The following is a 26,795-nucleotide window of genomic DNA, read 5'->3' as shown; positions in this document are numbered from 1 at the left end:
TTAGAACCAGGTCAACGTTCTTTGCGTGAGCAGAGTTTGCCCATACTGGTGCTCCAAACTCCGCGGCCGAAAAACACAATGCTAAGGCAGAAGTGCGGAGAGCATGTGGTTGTGCTCCCCATTTTGTGTTAGTTACCTTGCGGATGATATTATTTCTGGCACTTACTTTCTTCTTGACATCTTGACAGTGGTACCGGTAAGACAGAGTTCTATCCAGACGTTCGCCTAGGTATTTTGGCGTCTCGTTGTGTTCCAGCATCTAACCACACCATTCCACCTCCAGCGGCCTTCGGGCATGCTTCTTTCTAAGGTGGAAAGTACATACCTGGGATTTTGTGGGATTGGGTTTCAGATGGTTTTCATCGTAGTATAGAGCTAAGTCTCCCAGGGCATGTGTCAGTTTCACTTCGACTCCATTGAAGGTTGTTCCCTGAGCTGCCACAGCTGTAATATCAGCGTAAATAAATTGCCTTGTTTGTTGGTGTATGGGTTGGTCGTTGGTGTATATGTTGTATAGAATCGGCGCGAGGACCCTTCCCTGTGGGACCCATTTTTTGGTCCCTCCACCGACTGTTCTTGGACTGGAACGTTACGTAGAAGCGTCTATTCTGGAGGAGACATTTCACTAACATTGCTAGTCGAAAATCCTTTGTAGTTTCGTAGAATTTTGCGCGTAGCCGTTGATGGTTAACTGTGTCATAGGCGGCAGTTAGGTCTATGAACGCTACTCCTGTTATTTCTTTCCGTTCAAAGCCATCTTCTATAATGTTGAGTGACATTAAGAATTTGACTGCAGCAGCACTTAACAGGTCAGAATCTTGCTTGTTCTGGAATAATTTTAGTCTTTACAGATTCAGCGTTCCGGTTCAGTATCATTCTTTCAAATGACTTGAAAAGGTGGCACAAAAGAGGTCTAAAACTCTTTGTATTTGCCGGATCCTTCCCTGGTTTTAAGAGGGCCACCACTCTAGCTTTGCTCCAGATTTTGTGGATTTGTAATGTACGGATGCAGCAATTCATCATTTTTACGAGCCACACTACGGTTTTTATTCCAAATTTCTTTATTTGTTCTGTTCGTATATCGTCCAGGCCAGCCGCTTTGTTATCTTTCATTTCGTGGATCGCGCCACTCATCTCCTCTTGACAAAAAGAGGTACCTAGTACATATCTTTCTTCGTCGATGTTCTGTTGAGCTCTCACCTTGTTTTTTCTTGATATCGTCTTACCGTTCATTAGAAGACGATGGGCTATATGATCGAGTGCAACTTTTGTCAGGTTGACTGCCGGTGCAGCGGGATCGTTGCCAAGATTCCGGATCAGATTCCAGGCACGTCTGCTATTTTGTTTCATGTCCAGACTCGTGACCATCTTGCACCACCTTTCCGTTCTGTTGGCGGATATCGCATGTAAAATTTCCTCCCCAGCCTATATTGTTGCTGGTAGGGGATTAGATTCTTCATTAAGCCCCGCTAAATATACTCAGTTCGACAACGTCTAGGAATATGTTTCCGTGATACTTGCTTTACGGTTTCTACAAATTTATCGTATGAATCGGGGCAAGGTTCTAGCTGGGAAACTTCTTGATCCAATTCTTCAGAGAATTTTTCCCAATTTGCTTTAGTAAAATTAAACCTTCTCTTGAAAGAAACAATTTCGTATCTGATTGCCGTGTTAGAGAGACAGACGCGTTGGTCTGTGCTGTGTCTTTGGTAGGGCGCTTCCAACGATTTTTGTCACCTGGTCTCCAATTCTGTCGCTGACAAATATATTGTCTGGGTTGTAACCTCTGCGCCATCTTCCGCTGTTGAACGACGCAGGCTGCTTTGGATCGTGAATAAGTTTTAGGTTCATGCTTTCAGCCCATTTTTCTAGTTCTTCGCCATTGGAATCTGTTTTGTTATAACCCCATGCGGCACTGTGACAGTTGAAGTCACCCAGTACGTATTTGATTTGCGGTCATTGAAAGTTATTCGGTTCCTCAAAACCAAAGTCAGCGTTTGGTGGTTTGTAGATTGACGTTACTGTACAGGAGTTTATCTCCAGTGGGAGGATCCCGATATCATTTTGATCTGTTAGAGATGTGGAAGCTACGTCGATATCTGGTCTGACGAAGACTGCGCTACCATATTGGTCGTGTGGTCTCTCCAGTATAAGATTCATACCCCGATTCCTTGGTCTGCGGCTTGCAGTCCCTCTATGGGTTTCTTGAATCAGTAGAACATCGACACCATATTCTCTGCACATACTAGACAATAGGTCTTCTTTATCTGCTGATAGTTCTTCAATATTAATTGAGATCATCATCAAAAATGGCCTTGATCAAGACCGTTTTGATTCTGATTGCATCTGTGTTGTTGGTGCACCGGTGTTGAAAGGATTAGCCGACATTACTCGTTTCCAGGGGAGGCCCGATTGTTTTCACAAGTGATCACAATCTACGTGGAGGCTCCTTTCATGTCCCCCATCGTAAGTAAAAGCCATCATTACATGCTCGTTGAATAATATGCTATTTTCCGGGATATTTCATAATTTTAAATGGTCATAACTTTTTATTATTCCACTACATATGCAATTCATAAATTAGGTCATAAAATATAGATCTTCATATAAGATCTGTTCAGTTGTTAGCTTTTAGTGTTTATAAACAATTCTTCTTCTTCTTCTTCTACTTCTTCTTCTTCTGCTTCTTCTTCTTCTTATTCTTCTTCTTCTTCTTTTTCTTCTTCTTCTTTTTCTTCTTCTTCTTCTTCTTCTTCTTCTTCTTTTTGTATATTTATGACTCTGTCTGTTTTTTCAATGTGCCTCTAATAAGTTGTCTTTCACTCGTTTTCGTGGTCTTCCCACTGATCGTCTTTTTATTGGGGAACCGTCTCTCGCTGACCTGATTATCCTATTTGTTGTCTGTGGTCATTCCATTCTATTCTTCTGTTTCTTACCCAGTTATTAATGTTATACACCTTGCATCTCCGTCGTATATCTGTACTTATAGCTCTGTCCCATAGAGCCTTACCATCGATTTTTCGAAGGGTTTTCAGCTCCGCTGTTTCGAGCAATCTTTTGTTCTCTCGGGGCGGGTCGTGTTTCTGCCGCGTATGTCATTATTGGTCTGATTACTGTTTTGTAAATTCTGCCTTTCATTATTTTTCCGATATTTTTATTTCTCCATATTGTGTCATTCAGGCAACCTGCGGCTCTGTTTGCTCTATTCACTTGATCTTCCACTTCTGTTTAGAGCCGTCCGTAGCTAGACAGTGTGATGCCTAGGTGTTTAAACTGTATCAGTTGTTCTATTATCTGACCTTTCAGCTCCAAAATTTACATCTTATTGGATCTGCTGTTATAACCATGCATTTTGTCTTATATGAGGAAATTAACATGTTAAATTTTCTGGCGATTATGTTGAATTGTTGCAGCGTACGTTGTAAATCATCTTCACTTTGAGAGATTAGTGTTGCATCGTCCGCATAGCAGATTATTTTAGTTGTTTTTCTCCGATTTGGTATCCTTTTTTAGTTCTTACTTTTTTTATTATTTCGTCCAAGATCAAGTTGAACAATAAAGGACTCAAGGAATCCCCCTGTCTTATCCCAATGCCGGCTTCAATTGGGTCAGTCAATTCATCGTCCACTTTTACTTTTATTGTGTTGTTTTGGTAGATATTTTCGACCGTTTTAATTCCTAGAGGTACCTCTCTCGAGTATAACAAAATGAATATCCCTGGATTTAATGTGCCACGAAACATAAATATGCCGGTTTGTTGTATTCCAACGATTTCTCTTGAACTTGCCTCATTATAAATAAAACGTCAGTGCATAACCTTCCCGACCTAAAACCTTGTTGTTCTTCTGTTAATGTTATAATTTCATTCAATTTGTTTGTTATCACTTTGGTTGTTAATTTTAATGTTGTGTTTAATAAGTTAATTCCTCTGTAATTCTGCGGGTTCGATTTGTCTCCTTTTTTGGAGAGAGATACCTATTAGGATGCTTGATCTCCATTCTTGTGGTATTCTGTTTTGTTCTACTATTTTTTGTATTAGTTTTAATAGTTGTTTAGTTAGATCTTGTCCTCCGTACTTTAGGAGTTCGTTCGATATTCTGTCTCCTCCTGGATATTTTCTATTAGTCCAAGTAATGAAGCTTAAAATAGGACAAAACCTCGCAATTTTTACAGAATAGATCGATTTGCTTGAAAATTTGAGAATAAGTAGTAGATAGTCCAAGGATCAAAATCTATATGATGCCGAAAGACGCTTTTACCATGGGGGTGGTTGCCACCCCACTTCAGGGGTTGAAATTTTTTATTATATTTTGACAACAACAGTTGGTAAAAACATTTATTCTAAGCAAAAAACGTTCTATACATTTTTTTGATAAAATTAATAATTTCCGAGATAGCGTGTTAGCATTAAATCGAAAAAATCAATGTTTTTAATCAGTTTTCAGCTAATAACTCAAAAAGTTTTCGTTCTATCAAAACAACTTTACTTAACAAAAATGTACCTTTTCAAAAAATAAACAAAACCGTTTTTTTTGTTTTCTTTAAGACCAATAGTAATCGAGCTATACTTTATTTTATGTTAGCTCTTCTTCGTTAAATGCTAAAACTTGTAGTTTTAAAGTCAAAAGACGGGAAAACTATGCATTTTTCGAGAATAACTTATTCAAACTAATTTAAATTATTTACAAATATCTATCACGAGAAATAAAAAAAAGTCTCTAGCTCAAAAATTAAGTGACTTATAATGAAAAGAATGTCAGTCTCTAATTTTTTTCAGTAAAAAAGTGATCGGAAGCCACCCCCTAATCACCACCCTAATTAATATTAGTCATGGACCTTATTTGGTCTTCTTTATTTATGTATTATTAATAGGTTTTAGAAGTTTGACCGGCTGACAATGATTAGTTTTAAAAAAAATGGAGTTACAAGCGAATCACGAATTTTTGGAGTTTGAAAAAAAATGCCCTTTTCTTCCGAATAGAAAGATTAGCATCAGAGATACGAAAAAATGTTTAAATACGAAATTGTAGCTTATTTAATTCCTAAGAAACTGGTTGGCAAACATTTTTTCTACGGTAAAAATTGAGTGAGCTATTGATAATTAAAACTTGTAATAACTTGCAAAAACCACCTTTACCAACCCTTTCATAGTCACCAATTTTTGCGACTGAGGATTCTAAAAGGATTTAATATCAACAAGCTTATAGATCTTGTAAACACCTACAAAATTCTTTTTTACTAAACTTTCTAAGATCAAAAATAATAAAGTTACGGTTAAAAAATCAATAAATTTTTTTGGAAAAAAAAGGATAAATCAAATTGGAAGCATAATAATGTAAGTTAGCGGTGTTTTTAGTCATTGCTCTTATTCAGTCTTCTTTATTTATGCATTCGTAATAGATTTTAGAAGTTTGACTGGCTTAGAATAATTAGTTTTAAAAAAACTGGAGTAAAAAGCGAATAACGAATTTTTGTAGTTTGGTAAAAGATGCTATTTTCTTCAGAATAGAAAGATTAGCATCATATATATTAAAAAATATTTTAATAAGAAATTGTAGTGTAGGAAACAAAGGTTGAACCTTGCAAAATGGACACAAGTCCGGTTTTATTTTTTTTCTGGTATATCAAGGGGTGCTTATTATAAGACTAACTTTTTCTGAAAAAATTTCGCCCCGGAACCTCCCTTTTCACCCCTTTAAAGGGGGTAATTTGTGGTTTTTGCGGAACGTAGCCCTTCCTGTAACTTCTACAAAAAATTTCTTTTATAGAAATATGAAGAGGACTATATTTTCTACCATTTATTTCCGACACCATCTCTTTATCATCCACCGTTTAGCGGGGGTGGCGCCCTAAAGTTGACAAGTTTTTAAAAAAGATGTTTTTAAAAAAAATATATTTTTCCCTAACTGTAACGGAAATTAAGAAGAAATCATGCGGCAATTATTCACAAGTAATTGACTGATTTTTTGGTATAGTTTTCACTTAAGGGTAATTGCCCTTTTTTTAATTACAGGGTGTTACATTTTAAAAAACCTCTTTTTATACCATCTGAACCGTTTATGCTAGAGTAAAAAGACTTTCAGCGATTACCCATGTACTGGTGCTATTTATAAATTTGTATAATGCACCCCCATTTTTTTCCCGGAACCACCCAAAAAAAAAGAAGAATTAATAAATAAATTGATTTTCTTGGAATCCTTCACACACAATGCCCTTTATTAATATGCTTCATATATCATTTTGTGCACGTTATTATTAACCATGCATGGACACCAAAAGCAATTTCCTAGTGGAACCCCTGTAGCAAAAAAAAATAAATAAATTGGGGGGTTGAAAATTTTTTTTGTTTTTTGCTTTTTGATCCATATGGGCATATGCTTCATCAATAGTGCTTTTCAAAAATATATATGGTTATTGCAACATCTCTACGAAAACTACCCCTATCCTTGAAAATATACTGCAGAAACTACCCCTATCCCTTGGCGAGCATGTTTTTACGATTTTCTCATTACCTATGTATTATTTTTAAACAAAACTTATACAAGGTTAAAGACCACTATTTACTCTAAAAATTATGTCGTATTCATTTTTTCGCATAAGCAACCGTTACGGCACAGTGGCGCCGTAAACCTCATATATGCTTTGGCGGGCTCCAGTTTTTGTTTTTTTTTTCGTCATCTGTTCGTTTTATTGATAAAGTACTTATGCAAAATAAAACAACACAGTGTAACCTACAAATTATGACTTATGCACATTTTACATTCTTTGCTCCCCGAAGCCACAGTGGTGGCCCAAAATAAATTTTTGCAAATTTTCGCCACCTACATGCATTTTATTGCATTAATGCTACCTTAACAGCACAATATTTACCCTTACGTGGTCGCTACTCAGTGGCGGATCCAGGGAGGGGTGATGGGGGTGATCACCTCCCCCCCTCTCAAACCAAGTGATATTATATTCAAAGATTATAAAAATATTTATTTATTTTTATAGAAATTTAACCAATTGGCACCCCCCTCTTAACGATGCTGGATCCGCCACTGTCGCTAAAGCATAAAAAGTCATTCTTATAAAAATAATATTAATATAATATAAGTATTTCTATAAAAATAAATGAATATTTTTATAATCTTCAAATATAATATCACTTGGTTTGAGAGGGGTTGGGGTAATCGCCCCCATCACCACTCCCTGGATCCGCCACTGCTTAGCGACCACTTAGGGGTGAATATTGTGCTATTAAGGTAGCATTAACGCAATAAAATGCGTGTAGGTGGCGAAAATATGAAAAAATTTATTTTGGGCCACCACTGTAGCTTTGGGGAGCAAAGAATGTAAAATGTGCATAGGTCATGATTTGTAGGTTACACTGTGTTGTTTTATTTTACATAAGTACTTTATCAATAAAACAAACAGATGACGAAAAAATAAACAAAAACTGGAGCCCGTCAAAGCATATATGAGGTTTACGGCGCCACTGTGCCGTAACGGTTGCTTAAACGAAAAAAATGAATAGGACCTAATTTTTAGAGTAAATAGTGGTCTTTAACCTTGTATAAGCTTTGTTTAAAACAAATGAATAGGTAATGAGAAAATCGTAAAAACACGCTGGATAAGGTATAGGGGTAGTTTCTGCAGTATATTTTCAAGGATAGGGGTGGTTTGCGCAGGGATGTTGCAATAACCATATATATTTTTGAAAAGCACTATTGATGAAGCATATGCCCATATGGATCAAAAAGCAAAAAACAAAAAAAAAATTTCAACCCCCCATTTTATTTATTGTTTTTGGCTACAGGGGTTGCACTAGGAAATCGCTTTTAGTGTCCATGCATGGGTAATAATAACTTGCACAAAATGATATTTGGAGCATATTAATGAAGGGCATTGTGTGTGAAGGATTCCAAGAAAATCACTTTATTTATTAATTCTTCTTTTTTTTTGGGTGGTTCCGGGGAAAAAATAGGGGTGCATTATACAAATTTGTAAATAACACCAGTACATGGGTAATCGCTGAAAGTCTTTTTACTCTAGCATAAACGGTTCAGATGGTATAAAAAGGGGTTTTTTAAAATGTAACACCCTGTAAATAAAAAAAGGGCAATTACCCTTAAGTGAAACCTATACCAAAAAATCAATCATCTATTTGTGAATAATTTCCGCAGCATTTCTGTTTAATTTCCGTTACAGTTAGGGAAAAATATATATTTTTTAAAAACATCTTTTTTAAAAACTTGTCAACTTTGGGAAGCCACCCTTGCTAAACGGTGGATGATAGAGAGATGCTGTCGGAAATAAATCGTAGAAAATATAGTCCTCTTCATATTTCTATAAAAGAAATTTTTTGTAAATGTTACAGGAAGGGCTACGTTCTGCAAAAACCATAAATTACCCCCTTTAAAGGGGTGAAAAGGGGGGTTCCGGGGCGAAATTTTTTCAGAAAAAGTTAGTCTTATAATAAGCACCCCTTGATGTGCCAGAAAAAAAATAAAACCGGACTTGTGTCCATTTTGCAAGGTTCAACCTCTGTTTCCTACACTATTGTAGGGTATTTAATTTCCAACAACTTGGTGTTAAAAATTTTTTTCTGTGGTAAAAGTTTAGTGAATTGTAAATGAGTATATATCGAAAAACATTGATTTTTTCGATATAAAACTAACACTTTCGATAGCGAATAAATCGAAAACTATTAATTTTATCAAAAAAATGTATGGAATATTTTTTGCTTAGAATGAATGTTTTTACCAACTTTTGTTGTCAAAATATAATCAAAAATTTCAACCCTCGAAGTGGGGTGGCAACCACCCCCATGGTAAAAGCGCCTTTCCGCATTATATAGATTTTGATCCTTGGACTATCTACTACTTATTCTCAAATTTTCAAGCAAATCGATCCATTCTGTAAAAATTGCGAGGTGAAAAGCTTCGGTTCCTGGACTATATTTAAACAATTGAAATATGATTGATTAAAAAACAAAATCTAACTAGATTCCTATTGGTCATATAAAATTATTCTTTTTTCTTCCATAGTGTGTATTTTTTCATCAGATTTTCAATGAGCCTACATTCAAGTGTATGACATAAAAAGTGCCAAAATTCTTTTAAAACCAAAAAACGTTAAGTAAAATTTTCCATTTTAGTTAGGACTTCCCATTTTTAAATTTAATTTTCCATTTCCAACAATCGGCTTTTCCGATCATAGCGCCCATCTATCCATAATTCGAACAAATGTTTCGAATAAAAGTTGCTTATTTTTATTCAACGAATCCAAATCTGCAATAAAAATGGGGGCTCCCATTTAAGATTTTAAAGTAACCCACCACCCCACTTCCGTGGGAAGTCGTGTTTGGTACCATTTCAAAAATATTGAATTAGCGTATTTTATAGTTTTTCGATCTGATGTTTATTTTGCTAAATATCGCGGGATTTGTATTTAAAATTTTAAATTTACTCCCCACCCCTCTCCGTGGGGGCTCATGTTTGATACCTTTCGATAGATTTTTGAAAAATGTTAAACACGTAGTTTTTAGTTTTTCGATTTGACGTTCATTTCGCGAGACATTCGTCATTTTTTTGTGAAAATTTTTGACTCACCTATTTCGGTACTCAAACTACGCTCAAATCGTCAGATTTTTTAAATATACACTCTTTTGCATGTAATTACCTTACCTTATCTTAATCTGGCAATTTCGAGTATTTTAAAGGATAGATTTTTTTTCGGGCCCCCCTGAACGAACTCCCCTGTACCACGTTTTTCCCCATATGATAATCTGACGCGCTCGAGTAACTGCAAAAATCCTCGCTTGGGCTCCCCTACCACAAATAATCGATTGCGATTTGATACATATCTCTAGAGGCGCTGTTAGGGCAAGAAGAGTTGTTTAAACAATTGCTCTCTGGGATAAACAAATTGTATAATTTATAAACTATTTGGTCGATCCGGTTGGAATTTAGCATACTTAAATAACTTGTTAATTGACATAATTTAAAATAGTTAAATTATTATATTATATCATCAAGCAAAAAATCAAGTTATTAATATTATTTTTTTAAATTACTGCAAAACATAGTCGATCTTCAACAACTTGTCACTATAATCGGAGAATACAGTAAGCGAATGGGATTAGAGTTTAATACCAAAAAACCAAATGATCACTCCAGAAACTTAGATGCACTTGAAAACTATACCATAACACTGAATACCAAGTCCATTGAAAGAGTGTGCATATTTAAATACCTGGGAACGTGGCTTTTTGAAGACTGGACATTGGACAGGGAAGTAAAATGTCGCATTGAAGGTTTTCGTAAAATTCAAGAAAGTACTGACCTGTCCAGTGTCCTATCTTCAACTGAGACTAAGGTTTACTACGTGCTATGTATGGTCATTGCTGCTATATGGCGTAGAGGGCTGGATACTCAAAACGAGGGATAAAAACGGATTAAAAGCTTTCGAAATGTGGCTTTATCGCCACATGGTATCTTAAAGATACCATGGACAGCGAAAGTCACAAGTGTAGATGTCTTTAAAGCATCAACCAAGAATGCCAACTTTTCGAAACCATCATGAAAAGGAAATTGGTGTATCTAGGTCACATGCGAAATGAAAAATACCAGTTCCTCCAACTTATAATCGCGCGTAAAATTGAAGGCAAGAGAGGAATAAGACGCAAGAGAATGTCCTGGCTCCGAAACTTAAGGCAATGGACAGGGATTAACGACATACAAACTCTGATACACATTGCAAGAAGCAGAGAGTTAATGGAAAATGTGATTGCTAACAGCCATTAGTGTATTTGCATCTGAAGAAGATTTAATTCTCACTGATATAGTCCATGTTTTAATTCCATAAGTAACATTACAGCCAATAAATAATTGGCTATACAGTCTTAATTTAGATTGTCTTTTTAGCAGCTTAGATCTTAACCCGCGAGTAGTCGCGCGGTGAGATATAATCTCAATTTTTATCCTTTTTCGCGATAACTTGATGAAAAATTTCGTAAGTGTCTCGAGGAAGGGTGTAGTAATGCGTAGGAATTTTTTTCTTCTTCTTCTTTTGTGGAATTTATGGCTTTGGGAAAAGCCAATTAGAGATCGCACCGTTAGATAGAATCTCACATTTCATCCTTTTTCGTAATATGTACACTAAAATTTGTCAGTAACGGCCACTAAAAATGAAAGAAGGAAATTTTTAAACTGGCCGTTAGAACAGGTGGCCGATATTGGCAGGTGGCCGCTAACACAGGTTTTTTTAATAAAATTGTTATAAATATATATTTTCAATATAAAAAGTAGATAAAAATAGTACAAAATAAAATTTTTTTTTAAATTCTTATTTTGAGATAGAATCTCACACGCGACTATCGACGTTACAGAAGTGAGCGCGACTACTCCCGGGTTAATAATAATGATAGGGAGTATATTGCTCTATTCGACGCAACTACCCTTGCTAAGACCTCTTTTTATTATGTGATTGTCATCTGTGATTACCGCCCCTAGATATTTAAACTCTTTTACTACTTGGAACATGTGATCATTTATAGATATGTTCTGCCCAACTCTAACGGCCAAGTCTTGAATTTTCGGTTACTAGCATGTATTTCGTCTTCTCTTCATTTATTTGAAGACCCGGACTACCTGTTTTTTCCAGGTCCATGTCACCAGCCCCCCCTTTTTCGATTTGAGGGTCAAAAAAAAGCTCATTCGTTTGTATTGCGTTAGTACTGGATTGTATCACCCTTCATTCGTTTGTACTGCCCCCACCCTTTTAAATCTGCCTGGAGGGGCTGGTGACATGCCATCCCCTCCTTTTTCGATCTGGGGGTCCGGGATGGGTATGTTCGTTTGTACTGCGTTAGTATCGGATTGTATCGCCCTTATTTTGTTTGTACTGCCCCCACCCGTCTAGATTGGCCTGGGGGGGCCAGTGACATGCTACCCTCTACTCTGCACTTTTTGCCTTCTGAATGTCGAAAATAGGCTATTTCGTTTGTACTGCGATAGTACTGGATTGTATCACCCTCCATTCGTTTGTACTACCTCCACCCTTTTAAATCTGCCTGGAGGGGCTGGTGACATGCCATCCCCCTTTTTCGATATGGGGGTCCGGGATGGGTATGTTCGTTTGTACTACGTTAGTGTATTGTATCGCCGTTATTTTGTTTGTACCGCCCCCACCCGTCTAGATTGGCCTGGGGGGCCAGTGACATGCTACCCCTCTACTATGCATTCTTTTCCATCTGAATGTCGAAAATAGGCTATTTCGTTTGTACTGCGTTAGTACTGGATTGTACCGCCCTTATTTTGTTTGTACTACCCCTACCCTTCTACATTTAAAACAGAGAAGGATTAGTGCTAGGAGTAAGGACACAAAATCAGCCAAACCTTGCACATAGTAACACCGCGGGTGTAAAATTTGGTAAATTCGTCAAAAATGAAACGAATTAAATTTTGAAACTGAAAAACAGGCTTGCAAGCCACTCTCCTCTCCATGGGGAATGGAAATTTACCCCCTCAGATGGATCTCGGAGTAGTAGCGATTTGAAAAATGGTACATGTATTTGTTGGAGATATTTTTAACACCATTTTCAATCAGAAATCAGAGCAGCGACCTTGTCTTTTCCTACTAGGAAGAAATTTATCCATCCCCTCAATAAATTTTACAGGTTCAGACGCTATCGATATGAAAATCAAAGATCTTATGCGGCGCATTCCGAAATGCACTCCTCGTTGTACAATTTCAACCTCTCTGGATAACTGATTAACTGAAACATACATACGGCAGAATTCATTGGAATCGAAAATTATTAAAAGCATTTGGAACATTAAATGAAAAATTCCCACAATCAATATCTTTCTTACCATCTAATGTCAGAGACCAGATAACAATAATTGCCGCTGCTATGTTATGGTAATTTGTTTTCTAGAAAGGTTTGTACTGTTCGTTTATAACTGCAAGATTCAGAATTTCCGTATTTTATTTGTAAAATAAATATAGTGTCAAAAACTTGCTTATACATTTGACGCACTGTCCGTCAACGTGTTAATTTACTCTACAGATTCAGCGCCAAAACGAGACATTTTTATAGAAAAATATTTGCAAGTATATTAAATGCCAAACTGACCTATTAAATAAACAATGACATTACAATTTTCGATTTCTACTATGGAATTATCGCTGTATAGACCAAGGCGGATCTGTTTTGAGGTGGATGTGATAGGTGGCATTCCGATTTTTGTAGATAAAATTAGGTGACAACTTCAGTAATTATAATTGACTTATGCTTCTTCTCAAATATGTTTGGAACATTATTAAAAAAATTTAAATATTTCAAAATTTCGAAAAACATCGATATTTTTCAACTTTCATTGCTTGTAACTTAAAAACGATTCATTTTGGAACAAAGTCATAGCGAAATAAAATAAAGATAATTGATCTAACAATAAAACACTGAAAACGTTTGTTTTCTATACTTCCACAAAATTTATTATAACTAAGTGACTACAGCTGTTTCGGCGGAGTGCCTTTCTCAAGTGATATAGTTTACAATGTGTTTGCCTTTTTAAGTCTTCAACTGAAGAGGTTGAGGAGTGGGGAGCTGTTTGTCTCGAGTTGGTCATTCAGAATTATATCTGTATTTTTCAGTTTATTAATTTCCATAGATTCTAAAAAAGATAGCTTAAGGCCTTTATTTTGAATATGTAGAATTTGAAACTCTTCATTGAAAGAATGATTATGATCTAGAAGGTGAAGTGCGTATGTAGAAGTGTCTGTTTTTCTATTGTTGAATGCCCTTTTGTGTTCTGCTATCCGTTTGTCAAAAGTTCTGCCAGTTTGACCGATGTACGTTTTCGGACAGTCACCACAAGTTAGTTTGTACACACCACTCTGTAGTTGCTTTCTCTTTCGGCTTTTATTGTTCTTACTATATTTGCTTAAGTTGTTGTTAGTTCTGAAAGCTGGTGTTATTCCTTTCTTTTTTATGTATCTGGCTATCTTTGTTGTTATCTTGCCAGTATATGTGAGAGAGCAGAAGGTACTGGGTTCTTTCTGTGGTGGTGGATACACTAATTTCAGGGCTTTCTTATGGAGTTTTTGGTTTAAAATTTTGTTAACTGTTTGTTCGTTATAGCCGTTGTTTACTGCTATTTGTTTAATGATGTTTAGTTCTATCTCGAAGTTATTTTTTGTCATGGGAATTTCTGTCAGTCTATGTATCATGCTATGGTAGGCTGCTAATTTGTGTTGTGTAGGATGGGATGATGAATTGTGTATAGTTGTGTCAGTATGGGTAGGTTTATGATATACGGAGAACTCATGTTTGTTGTGTAGTCTGGAAATCGTTACATCTAGAAAGTTTATGGAGTTATTCTGTTCTGTTTCTATTGTAAACTCAATATTATTATGAAGTAAATTAATATATGATAGAAATTGGTCAAGTTGTCTGTTAGTACCTGTAAAGCATACTAGTATATCATCCACGTATCTCCACCAATATAAGAACTGTTTAAATACGGGATGTTTAGAAATTGTTGTTTCAAGTTGGTTCATAAATATATCTGATAGCAATGGGCTTAGAGGATTACCCATAATAAGTCCTGCACTGTTGTTTGTGTATATTTGATTATTGAATTCAAAATAGTCTTGATTTATGCAAATTTCAAGAAGGTGTAAAATTTCAGATGCAATGATCGGATTTGTACTATTATGGTCTAAAAGATTTTTAACTAAAACAAAAGTTTCTGTAGGAGGAACACTAGGAAAAAGATTTCTTACGTCAAATGAAATTAGTCTGGAGTTGTTGGGCAATTGAAAATGTTGTATTTTATTAACTAGTTCTAGTGTATTTTTTACGGTGAATTTAGGTGAAAATTTAGTGTATTCTGTAATAATATCTGACAGTTTTTTTGAAAGTTTATATGACGGAGCTGTATAAAAAGAAACTACAGGTCTTATTGGGTGGTCAGGTTTGTGTAGTTTAATAAAAGAGTATAATTTAGGAGGTTGTGGGTTCATAATATTAAGGTATTTCTGTTCTGTTGGATTTAGTATTGATTTTGAATTTTCAATGGCTAGTTTAATTTGTTTTCGGTATTTTTCTGTGGGGTCTTTGTTTAGTTTTATACTGTTTTGGTTAGTTAAAAATTCTATTGTTTTGTTATAATAGTCTCGTTTGTCGATATCAATAGTAGTGTTACCTTTGTCTGCTTTTGTAAATATTATATCATATATTATGTCATTATGTCATTTTCAACAATAGAAAAACAGACACTTCTACATACGCACTTCACCTTCTAGATCATAATCATTCTTTCAATGAAGAGTTTCAAATTCTACATATTCAAAATAAAGGCCTTAAGCTATCTTTTTTAGAATCTATGGAAATTAATAAACTGAAAAATACAGATATAATTCTGAATGACCAACTCGAGACAAACAGCTCCCCACTCCTCAACCTCTTCAGTTGAAGACTTAAAAAGGCAAACACATTGTAAACTATATCACTTGAGAAAGGCACTCCGCCGAAACAGCTGTAGTCACTTAGTTATAATAAATTTTGTGGAAGTATAGAAAACAAACGTTTTCAGTGTTTTATTGTTAGATAAAATGAACTTCCATCAAGTAACGGTCGAATCCATCAAAGATAATTGAATTTTGTATGATATACGACACGACTGGTATAAAATATCTTAGATGATTATCCTTTCTGCAAAATAGCAATAAATACAAAATAAGAGGGCAAAATAAGCCTCTTTTTATTCAATGTTTTTCAACCACTTTGGTTGCACTTAGAACCTTCGTATTTTACTTAGAAAATTCTTACAACATTCTCAATCCGTCCACCAAATTTCATTAAAATCGACATAATAGATTTTGCATAATAATTTTGCAATATAAATTTTTTTAGAAAAAGTTCAAATTTTTTAAAAACTTTCTGAACAAAAAGTAGACCTGTTAGAAGTTTTCTAATTTTTTTACATATCGAGAGGTACTTTACCAATCCCATACACTTTGCAAAATTAAAATCGGATTATTTAAGCGGCCTCAGCACTGTTTTAAGGATATAAACAATATTTTTGCTTATAAACAAATATAGTGAGGACGTTTGAGTTGAAATAAATTCATTTTCTTGAGAATGGGCAACTCTGGAGATAAATCCCTAAACAGGTCGATTTTTATATTTAAATTATAATTTTTGGGATATCTATCATACTACTAACGTCATCCATCTGGGTGTAATGACGTAATCGATGATTTTTTTTAAATGAAAATATGGGTCCTGTGCTAGCTTATTTGAAATATTATTCAATTCTCTATTTATTACATAATTATTTATACAGGGTGCCCAAATTTTTTTTAATTAATTGAGACAAACAGAAGAAAATATTTAATTTAGTTAATTCGAGATACATTTTACTGTTGTCCTAAAACAGAAAAAAATGTTTATTTGATAAATAACAGAAAAATGAATTTGATCGTATTTATTAACTCAAACGTCCTCACTGTATTTGTTTATAAGCCAAAAAATTGTGTATAACTTTGAAAAACATTGCTGAGGCCGATTAAATAAACCAACTTAAGTTCTGTAAAGTGTATTAGATAGGTAGGGCGTATCTTTATATGTAAAAAAATTAGCAAACTTCTAAATAATAATCTACCTTTTGTTCAGAAAGTTTATAAAAAATTTTAACTTTTTTAAAAAAATTTAGATTGCAAAATTATTATGCAAAATCTATTAAGTGTATTTTATAGTCGTATATCATAAAAAATTCAATTATCTTTATTTTATTTCCCTACGACTTTGTTCCAAAATGAATCGTTTTAAAAACGATTGAAAAGTTGATGGATTCGACCGTTACTTGATGGAAGTTCATTTTATCTAACAATAAAACACTGAAAACGTTTGTTTTCTATACTTCCACAAAATTTATTATAACTAAGTGACTACAGCTGTTTCGGCGAAGTGCCTTTCTCCAGTACCTTCTGCTATCTCACATATACTGGCAAGATAACAACAAAGATAGCCAGATACATAAAAAAGAAAGGAATAACACCAGCTTTCAGAACTAACAACAACTTAAGCAAATATATTAAGAACAATAAAAGCCGAAATAGAAAGCAACTACAGAGTGGTGTGTACAAACTAACTTGTGGTGACTGTCCGAAATCGTACATCGGTCAAACTGGCAGAACTTTTGACAAACGGATAGCAGAACACAAAAGGGCATTCAACAATAGAAAAACAGACAGTTCTACATACGCACTTCACCTTCTAGATCATAATCATTCTTTCAATGAAGAGTTTCAAATTCTACATATTCAAAATAAAGGCCTTAAGCTATCTTTTTTAGAATCTATGGAAATTAATAAACTGAAAAATACAGATATAATTCTGAATGACCAACTCGAGACAAACAGCTCCCCACTCCTCAACCTCTTCAGTTGAAGACTTAAAAAGGCAAACACATTGTAAACTATATCACTTGAGAAAGGCACTTCGCCGAAACAGCTGTAGTCACTTAGTTATAATAAATTTTGTGGAAGTATAGAAAACAAACGTTTTCAGTGTTTTATTGTTAGATTGAAAAGTTGAAAAAAATCGATGTTTTTCAAAATTTTTAAATATTTGAATGTTTTTATTAATCTTCCGGACATATTTGAGAAGGAGCATAAGCCAGTTATAATTACTGAAGTTGTCACCTAATTTTATCTGCAAAAATCGGAATGCCACCTCTCACATCCACTTCAAAACAGATCCGCCCTGGTCTATACAGCGATAATTCCATAGTAAAAAATCGAAAATTGCACTGTCATTGTTTATTTAATAGGTCAGTTTGGCATTTCATATATTTGCAAATATTTTTCTATAAAAATTTCTCGTTTTGGCACTGAATCTGTAAAGTCAATTAACACGTTTGACGTGGTACTAGGTCTGGTGGCTGAGCTATTGTGCCCTAAGTGCGGGATGTATAATAATATACCATTTTCACTTTATAAATATATTTGAACTTCACAGCGTTCGTTTACACAATTAAACAACAGTATATATGTAAACAATAACTAAGGTATTATTGCTTCATCGTGACTAATCGATTGATCTGAATGTCTCGTCAATTCTTTGGTTCGTTTATATACAATAAATCATAAGGTCAATACCGGTCAATGCCGAAACATATTTACATTACTATAAACTATACTTATAATATTTTATTCAATGCTAAGGGTTAACGTACTATGTTACATCATCCCCTTTTAGAGAGGAGGGCTTATATCGTCAGATATAAGTCCTCAACTATATTATCACCCTAACTTAACAGAAATCCTATTTTTATCCAAAATATAGCAATAAAATATTTATATTATTCCTTATTCTAATAAATTGGTACCTATTTTATAATCAGATTAAATCTTATTTACAAATTAAATATATTTTAGTCTTTCTTTCACACTAATTCACTTCTTGTATGAATATAGCCTATTCTTATGAACTTCCTTTATTTTTCCCGGTTTTAACTCAATTTTGCAATTTACTTTACCTATCTCTGATATCCTATATGGACCGTTGTACAATGAATCGAATTTGGTGTTCTCTTCGTTTTTAATTAAGACTAAGTCACCTACTTTGAATTTCTGAGGTGATGCTACGATTTGGCTTTGCCCCTGCCTGTTTATTTTTTGTTGTATTAAAATTTTGCGGGCTCTGGTATGCGCAAACTGAAGTTTATACTTAAGCTCATTATAATATGCGTCTATATTGTAGCATGGTTGGATGTTAGAGGTGAGGTTCTCAGGTATATTTGCTGGCCTCCCATATACTAATTCAAAAGGTGTGTACCCATGGTATGAATTGGGGGTGGTGTTGTAACAGTATGTGAACATTCTACACCACTCATCCCAGTCATCCTTACCTTCGTTGATGAAACACCTGACGTACTCGTTAAGTGTGCGATGTAATTTTTCGCAGCTTCCTATCGATTGAGGGTGGTAAGCTACCGAGAAGTTATGTTGGATGTTGAGCATTTTCGTCAAACTCGACATTATTTCGTTTTTGTATTCCGTCCCTTGATCCGTCCTTATTTGTTTCATTAGCCCGTAGGTGGGTATGAAGTTTTCGAATATACCCCTAGCTATTGTATGCGCCTCCTTGTCCTGCACCGGGATACTTACTGCGTATTTCGTCAGTTCGCAGAGCATTGTTATGCAATACCGATTTCCTTCTCTGCTCCGTGGGAATGGGCCTACCGTGTCAATATACACTATATCCCATGGTTTCTCGGAAGTGTCCGTTACTACGAATTCCTCTGTATGGCCTTTCTTTGGTTTGTTTACTTGACATTTGTGGCAATTCTTGATATACAGTCTTACTTCGTTTTCCATATTTTTCCATTTAAAATTGGCTTTTAGTTTCTTTATTAGTCTATTATTCCCTACATGGCCTCCAAACATCGGGTGGTTATGATAGGTTTTTATTAATTGCTTTTTTTCTTTTTTCTCCGTTATTGTTCTAGGTACTTCGCAAATGCATATTTCTATATTTTTTAATAATTTATTTCCTTTCTCTATAAATTCTGTGATTGTGCAGTTTGTGAAAATAACGTCATTCGTATATATTTTTATTCTTTTGATTCCTCTAGCCTCCGCAAGCTTATTAAGCTTTTCCAACGCTTGACCTAAATCAAAGTTGGTAAAATTGGTAGGCAGTCTTTCGCAAACCCGTATCCTATTTCTGATCCGTATGTTCATCTCGAGAGAAATACGGTTATCTACAAAAGACAGGATTGGTAGCTTATGTGCTTCTAAATTATTTAGTACCTTCCTTACAGCTTTTCCCTGACTGTGAGTGTTAATCTTTGCTTGATTCGGGACGGGCTTTCCGCACTCTACCTTAGACCCTGCATTTCTTTTTGCTTGGGCCCTTGTTATTGCCAAGATATGAGTATTATCAATATATAAGTCTTTCAGCTGATCCACGGATATTCTTGAAATACTATCCGCGTAGTTATTATTTCCTGTGATGTAGTGTATGTCAAAGTTGTATTCCTCCAAATCTAGCCTAATTCTTGTGAGTTTAGATGTAGGTTCTGTCATGGAGAACAGATGGGTCAATGGTTTGTGATCTGTTTTAATAATAAATTTCGGTGCCCCATATAGATAGCTTTTAAAATGATTTATGCCCCAATGTATAGCTAGCAGTTCTTTCATAATTATAGGCTTATTGATTTCACTTTTCTTGAAGGCACGTGATGCATATGCTATGGGTAGATCTATACCATCATAGTTTTTACTCAGAATTGCTGAACATGCTGTATTAGATGCATCCGTTGTCAAAATAAATTGTTTGTTGAAGTCCGGATATTGAAGTATAGGAGGGTTTGTTAATGCCAGTTTTAGCTTCTGAAAAGAATTTTCGCACTCTGTCGACCATTCAAATTTCACTTTTTTCTTTGCCAATCTATTTAGCGGTATACAAATTTCTGCAAATTTCCTAATAAATCGTCTGTAATAATTACAAAAAGCTACAAATCTTTTTGCTTCATCAGCGTTTGTAGGGGTAGGATAATTCTCAATTACCGAATATTTTGCTTTATCTGGTCGTACGCCGTCTTGAGATAAATCATGCCCTAAGTAAGTAACCTCTTTTCGGAAGAATTGGCATTTTTCAGGATTTAGCTTTAGGTTGAATTTCCGGCATGTTTCGAATACCTTTCTTAAGTTAGTTAAGTGATGATTTTCTGATATGCCTATTACAACTATATCGTCCATATATAGGAATGCTTTTTCGGGTGTCAATCCTGAGAATGCTATCGACATCATTCTTGAAAAGCTATTTGGGCTTATGTTTAACCCAAACGGTAATCTTGTGTACTGAAATGATCCTTTCTCTGTACTGAAGGAGGTGTATTTTCTTGAGGCTTTTTCTAGTGGGATTTGGTGGAAACCTGACATTAGGTCCAGGACTGAAAACCACCTAGATCTTCCTAATTGATCTAGAATTGCATCTATGCGCGGTAACGGGAATTTATCTGTGACTAACTTCTTATTAAGTTGTCTAAAATCAATGCACAATCTCCACGCCTTGCTTCCGTCTATTGATTTTTTAGGTACTAAAACTACTGGACTGTTGTATTCCGACGTTGAAGGTTCTACGATACCTTGCTTTAGCATTTTGTTTACCTGCGCGTTGACTTCCGATGTTTGAAAATGTGGGGTACGATAATTTTTAATATATACTGGGGTAGTATCCTTCACCCGTAGCTTCTGTTCGTAAAAATTATTATGTGTTAATATGTCGTCTTTTAATGCAAAGATGTCTGCAAAATCTTCACACAAGGCTACTAGTTTCTCTTTCGTATACTCAGGAACTTCTAGATTCAGTGATTCCTGCAATATTTTCTTCCTGTTTTCCATAACATTCTCCACCTTATATATGTTGAATAGGTTCAGCTCCAATGTTTTGATGTCATTTGTATTGATAATCGCACTCTCATAGTTTGTATTCAAAATTTTGATATATGGGTTTCTCCTTGAAATGATCGATCTTGCTATGAAAACTCCTTGTATAATTTCCTGTTGTTCTACGACTATATTATCATTTATACCTTTAAATCCATTGATTAATCTATAAATTTCGCATCTCGGTGGAATTGCTATGTTGTTCTGATTTGTGTTATCAAGAATATTAAGACTAATGTAATAATCATCGTCAGTTTTTACGTGTAGTTTCAGGTTGGAATAGTCTAACATACATTGATATTTGGTTATGAAGTCTCTCCCGATTATTCCATCTGTGGGTATCGGAAAGTCTTTCCTAACTACCTGGAAGCTATGAAGAAAAGTGTTTCCATTTATGTTTAGTAAAGTGTCTACTCTCCCTAACGTTTGTAATTCTCCTTGCGTAACTCCCTTTATTTTGACTATTGAGTTTCTTTGTATTGCTTGGCGTGGGAAATCATCCTCAATTTTTAATAAGGAAATATCTGCTCCTGTATCCAGTATAAATGTGTGTATTTTATTCGATATTTTTGTGTAAATTTCTACAAAGTTAGAGAGTGTTAAGTCAAAGTTGTAAATATAATGGCTACTTTCTTTTGTGAGACGGTTGGGATTGACCCTAACCCTATTTCCATTCAAAACCCCAACTGCGTTTCCTCAGGCGAATTTTCGCTTGTACTCTCGCTTTCGCAAGTTCTAATATTGGCATTATTTGCTCTGTTAAAATTTGATCTACTGTTTCCCCTATTATAATATTCCTGATTTCTCCTATATCTTGGGTCTCCTCTATATCTAGTACCGTTATTTCGCCATTCTCCTTGCTGTCTCTTATAATTGTTTCTATTCCAATTTCTGTCCTGACCTCTACTACTGTTTCCTCTAAAGTTGGTCTTATAGTTCAGCACTCTATTCTGCTGCTCATCTGACGTGTCTATTGACAAAAATTTTGTCAACGCCTCCTGTGGTGTGTCAAACTTCCCTGCTTCCATTATTATCCTTACCCTTTCCGAACTTGCATTTCGCGTCAATGTATTGACTGTTGCTTCCGCCGCGTATTTTCTAACCAGGTCTCCGGGCATTCCTTCCGCTATATACGCTGTTTTCAGTTGTTCTACCAATTCTTCTATTTCTGTAGCGTATGTTGTCGCGTCCCTATGGGCTTGTTTCTTCCTATTCAGCTTGGCTATTACCAATTTAGGACTATCTCCTTTTATATTTTTGTTTAATGTGTCTATAATTTTTTCGATGGAATCCTCTGTCGTGATTAGACTTCTCGCTTTTCCAATAAGCCTTGATTTTACCAGTGTTATTGCTGTATTTTCGTGCCCTTCTTGTATCGATTTTACGAATTCTAATGCATCCACGAATGCTTGCAACTTCCCGATTTCTCCATCGAATTCTCTGGGCAACACCCTACTCGCTGTAGTTAGAAAGTCGTTCATATTTAAGGCCATGTTTTCCTCAGTTTCGCTGTGGTCCTGTGCTTCCACTATATCTTTTCTTATATGTTGTGTAATCGTCTCGGGAACTATTATCCTTGAGTCTAGAGCTTGGAAAGTTCTGATAACCTTATCCCTGATTTTGCAGAAATAATTGCTACAAATAGTACGCTGAGCGTCGTTAAGGATTCCTTCGTTTTTGCTTACCAGTGCAATGAACTCGTTATATGTAGTGATTAGGTTGCTGATTATGTCCAATCGTACTTCTATATTTTTGGGTATTGCTTTTTTCAATGCTCTTTTACTCTGTTTATCACTTTCTTTTAACAGGCTATCTAATTTATTTTCAAAAGTTTCCCAATTAGCCGACATTTAAAGTAAATCTAATCATTGCTCATTATATTAAAAAAATATTATGTTATATTAAGTTAAATCATTAGTAAAATGTCATGTCAATGAATATTAAAGAATATTATATTTTAGAATCCCTATAAAATAATGTCAATACCTTAAACTCGGTCCGTCATGATAATAAAAATTTGAAAATAATAATAAAAGTTCGATAAAGGAAGTATAAAAGTAGGATAAATTCTTACCTTGTCTCTTTACACCTGGATTGCTTCTTTGGATTGTCCTCTTAAAGTTTCTCCCCTGTGTCGACTTTGGTTCGTTTCTCTATTGGATTGGTTTTACTTCCCATTTCTAGTTTATAACAACTATTTTCTGCGTACTTTCCTTCGGGTCCAAAAGGCTGGAGCTTAGCATGCTTTTCCAATTAGGCAGATGATCGCCATGACGTGGTACTAGGTCTGGTGGCTGAGCTATTGTGCCCTAAGTGCGGGATGTATAATAATATACCATTTTCACTTTATAAATATATTTGAACTTCACAGCGTTCGTTTACACAATTAAACAACAGTATATATGTAAACAATAACTAAGGTATTATTGCTTCATCGTGACTAATCGATTGATCTGAATGTCTCGTCAATTCTTTGGTTCGTTTATATACAATAAATCATAAGGTCAATACCGGTCAATGCCGAAACATATTTACATTACTATAAACTATACTTATAATATTTTATTCAATGCTAAGGGTTAACGTACTATGTTACACGTTGACGGAACAGTGCGTCAAATGTATAAGCAAGTTTTTGACACTATATTTATTTTGCAAATGGAATACGGAAATTCTGAATCTCATTGCAGTCATAAATGAACAATACAAACCTTTCTAGAAAACAAATTACCATAACATAGCAACGGCAATTATTGTGATCGGGTCTCTCGCATTAGATGGTAGGAAAGACATTGATTGTGGGAATTTTTCATTTAATGTTCCAAATACTTTTAATAATTTTCGATTCCAATGAATTCTGCCGTATGTATGTTTCAGTTAATCAGTTATCCAGAGAGGTTGAAATTGTAAAACGAAGAGTGCATTTCGGAATGCGCCGCATGAGATCTTTGATTTTCATATCGATAGCGTGTAAAACTGTAAAATTTATTGAAGGGATGGATAAATTTCTTCCTAGTAGGAAAAGGCAAGGTCGCTCCTCTGATTTCTGATCGAAAATGGTGTTCAAAATATCTCCAACAAATACATGTACCATTTTTCAAATCGATAGCGTAGAACTACTCCGAGATCCATCTGAGGGTGTAACTTTCCATTCCCCATGGAGAGTGGCTTGCAAGCCTGTTTTTCAGTTTCAAAATGTAATTCGTTACATTTTTGACGAATTTACCAAATTTTACACCCGCGGTGTTACTATAATAGTTTTGGCTAATTTTGTGTCCTTACTCTTAGCATTAATCCTCCCCTGTTTTAAATGTAGAAGGGTAGCATGTCACTGGCCCCCAGGCCAATCTAGACGGGTGGGGCGGTACAAACAAAATAAGGGCGATACAATCCGATACTAACGCAGTACAAACGAACATACCCATCCCGGACCACCATATCGAAAAAGGGGGGATAGCATGTCACCAGCCCCTCCAGACAGATTTAAAAGGGTGGAGGCAGTACAAACGAATGAAGAGTGATACAATCCAGTACTAACGCAGTACAAACGAAATAGCCTATTTTAGACGTTCAGAAGGCAAAGAGTGCAGAGTAGAGGGTAGCATGTCGCTGGCCCCCCAGGCCAATCTAGACGGGTGGGGGCGGTACAAACAAAATAAGGGCGATACAATCCGATACTAACGGAGTACAAACGAACATACCCATCCCGGACCCCGTGATCGAAAAAGGGGGGATGGCATGTCACCAGCCCCTCCAGTCAGATTTAAAAGGGTGGGGCAGTACAAACGGATGAAGGGTGATACAATCCAGTACTAACGCAGTACAAACGAAATAGCCTACTTTCGACGTCAGATGGCAAAAAGTGCAGATTAGAAGGGTAGCATGTCACTGGCCCCCCAGGCCAATCTAGACGGGTGGGGGCGGTACAAACAAAATAAGGGCGATACAATCCGATACTAACGTAGTACAAACGAACATACCCATCCCGGATCCCCATATCGAAAAAGGGGGGGATGGCATATCACCAGCCCCTCCAGGCAGATTTAAAAGGGTGGAGGCAGTACAAAAGAATGAATTGTGATACAATCCAGTACTAACGCAGTACAAACGAAATAGCCTATTTTCGACATTCAGAAGGCAAAAAGTGCAGAGTAGAGGGTAGCATGTCACTGGCCCCCCCAGGCCAATCTAGAGGGGTGGGGGCAGTACAAACAAAGTAAGGACGATACAATCCGATACTAACGCAGTATAAACGACCATACCCATCCCGGACCTTCAGATCGAAAAAGGGGGGGATGGCATGTCAGCAGCCCCTCCAGGCAGATTTAAAAGGGTGGGGGCAGTACAAACGAATGAAGGTTGATACAATCCAGTACTAACGCAATACAAACGAATGAGCTTTTTTTTGACCCTCAAATCGAAAAAGGGGGGGATGGCATGTCACCAGCCCCTCCAGGCAGATTTAAAAGGGTGGGGGCAGTACAAACGAATGAAGGGTGATACAATCCAGTACTAACGCAATACAAACGAATGAGCTTTTTTTTTACCCTCAAATTGAAAAAGGGGGGGCTGGTGACATGGACCTGTTTTTTCCTTGAGTTGTGATAACACCTCTTTGACGTCTCTTGTAGAATCCGCGACTGCACCTATGTCATCAGCAAAGGCCAACAATAGTTTTCATCCTCGATTCGCAAATCCTTCTGTCAGCTCATATGGTATTTTTCTTATTACATATTCTAAGGCCATATTGAATAGAAACAGTGTTAAGGTGTCTCCTTGTCCAAGTCCTGATGTTACACTTAGGCCATCCGCACATGGGTCGATCGAAGACACGTCTCTAAGTTCGCGCGTCTTGCTCGTCTTGTACGAACCCTGCGGCAAAAGCGATTACTCTCCGCACACTTGTCGATTCAGTTTGCTCACATCTTCCAACCAGGAAGAACGCATTTTTTATACATTAACCAAAACGACTATTTCGATCTGTAAAAACTACGGTATTGTTACATTTTTAGTATAATTTGTATACAATGAGCATTACACAAATGAGGGTATTTTTCTACTTCGCCAAAGAATTTTGTAATAAACACCTAGAAACAAGAGATTAATGTTTTCAGAATTTTATATTACAAACAATATATTTCCACAAAGCTAGTAGTCTAGTAAAATAAAATTACACTACATGTAAATCAAAATGTAAATTCGTACAGCTTGAAACAAATTTTATATCAAAGTTTAGGTGGGTACAAAAGATATTTTCAAAAAAGTATCCAAATCATACAAGGGGATCATTGTTTAAATAATTAAAAAGGGGTCATTTTTGCAAAAAAAAAATACTTTTTTAACTG

General features: G+C 35.6%; 1 protein-coding gene across 2 annotated transcripts in view; it reads left to right on the top strand.

Annotated features, from left to right (window-relative positions):
* Positions 1 to 26,795, top strand: part of LOC126884042 (5-oxoprolinase) — a 657,750-nt gene that overhangs the window by 347,067 nt on the left and 283,888 nt on the right. The window lies entirely within an intron of this gene.

This window comes from Diabrotica virgifera, chromosome 4 (assembly GCF_917563875.1).
Source record: "Diabrotica virgifera virgifera chromosome 4, PGI_DIABVI_V3a".
In the NCBI taxonomy this organism is placed as follows: domain Eukaryota; kingdom Metazoa; phylum Arthropoda; class Insecta; order Coleoptera; family Chrysomelidae; genus Diabrotica; species Diabrotica virgifera.
Note: the sequence above shows the minus strand (reverse complement) of the source record. Positions and strands in the feature narration are given on the sequence as shown.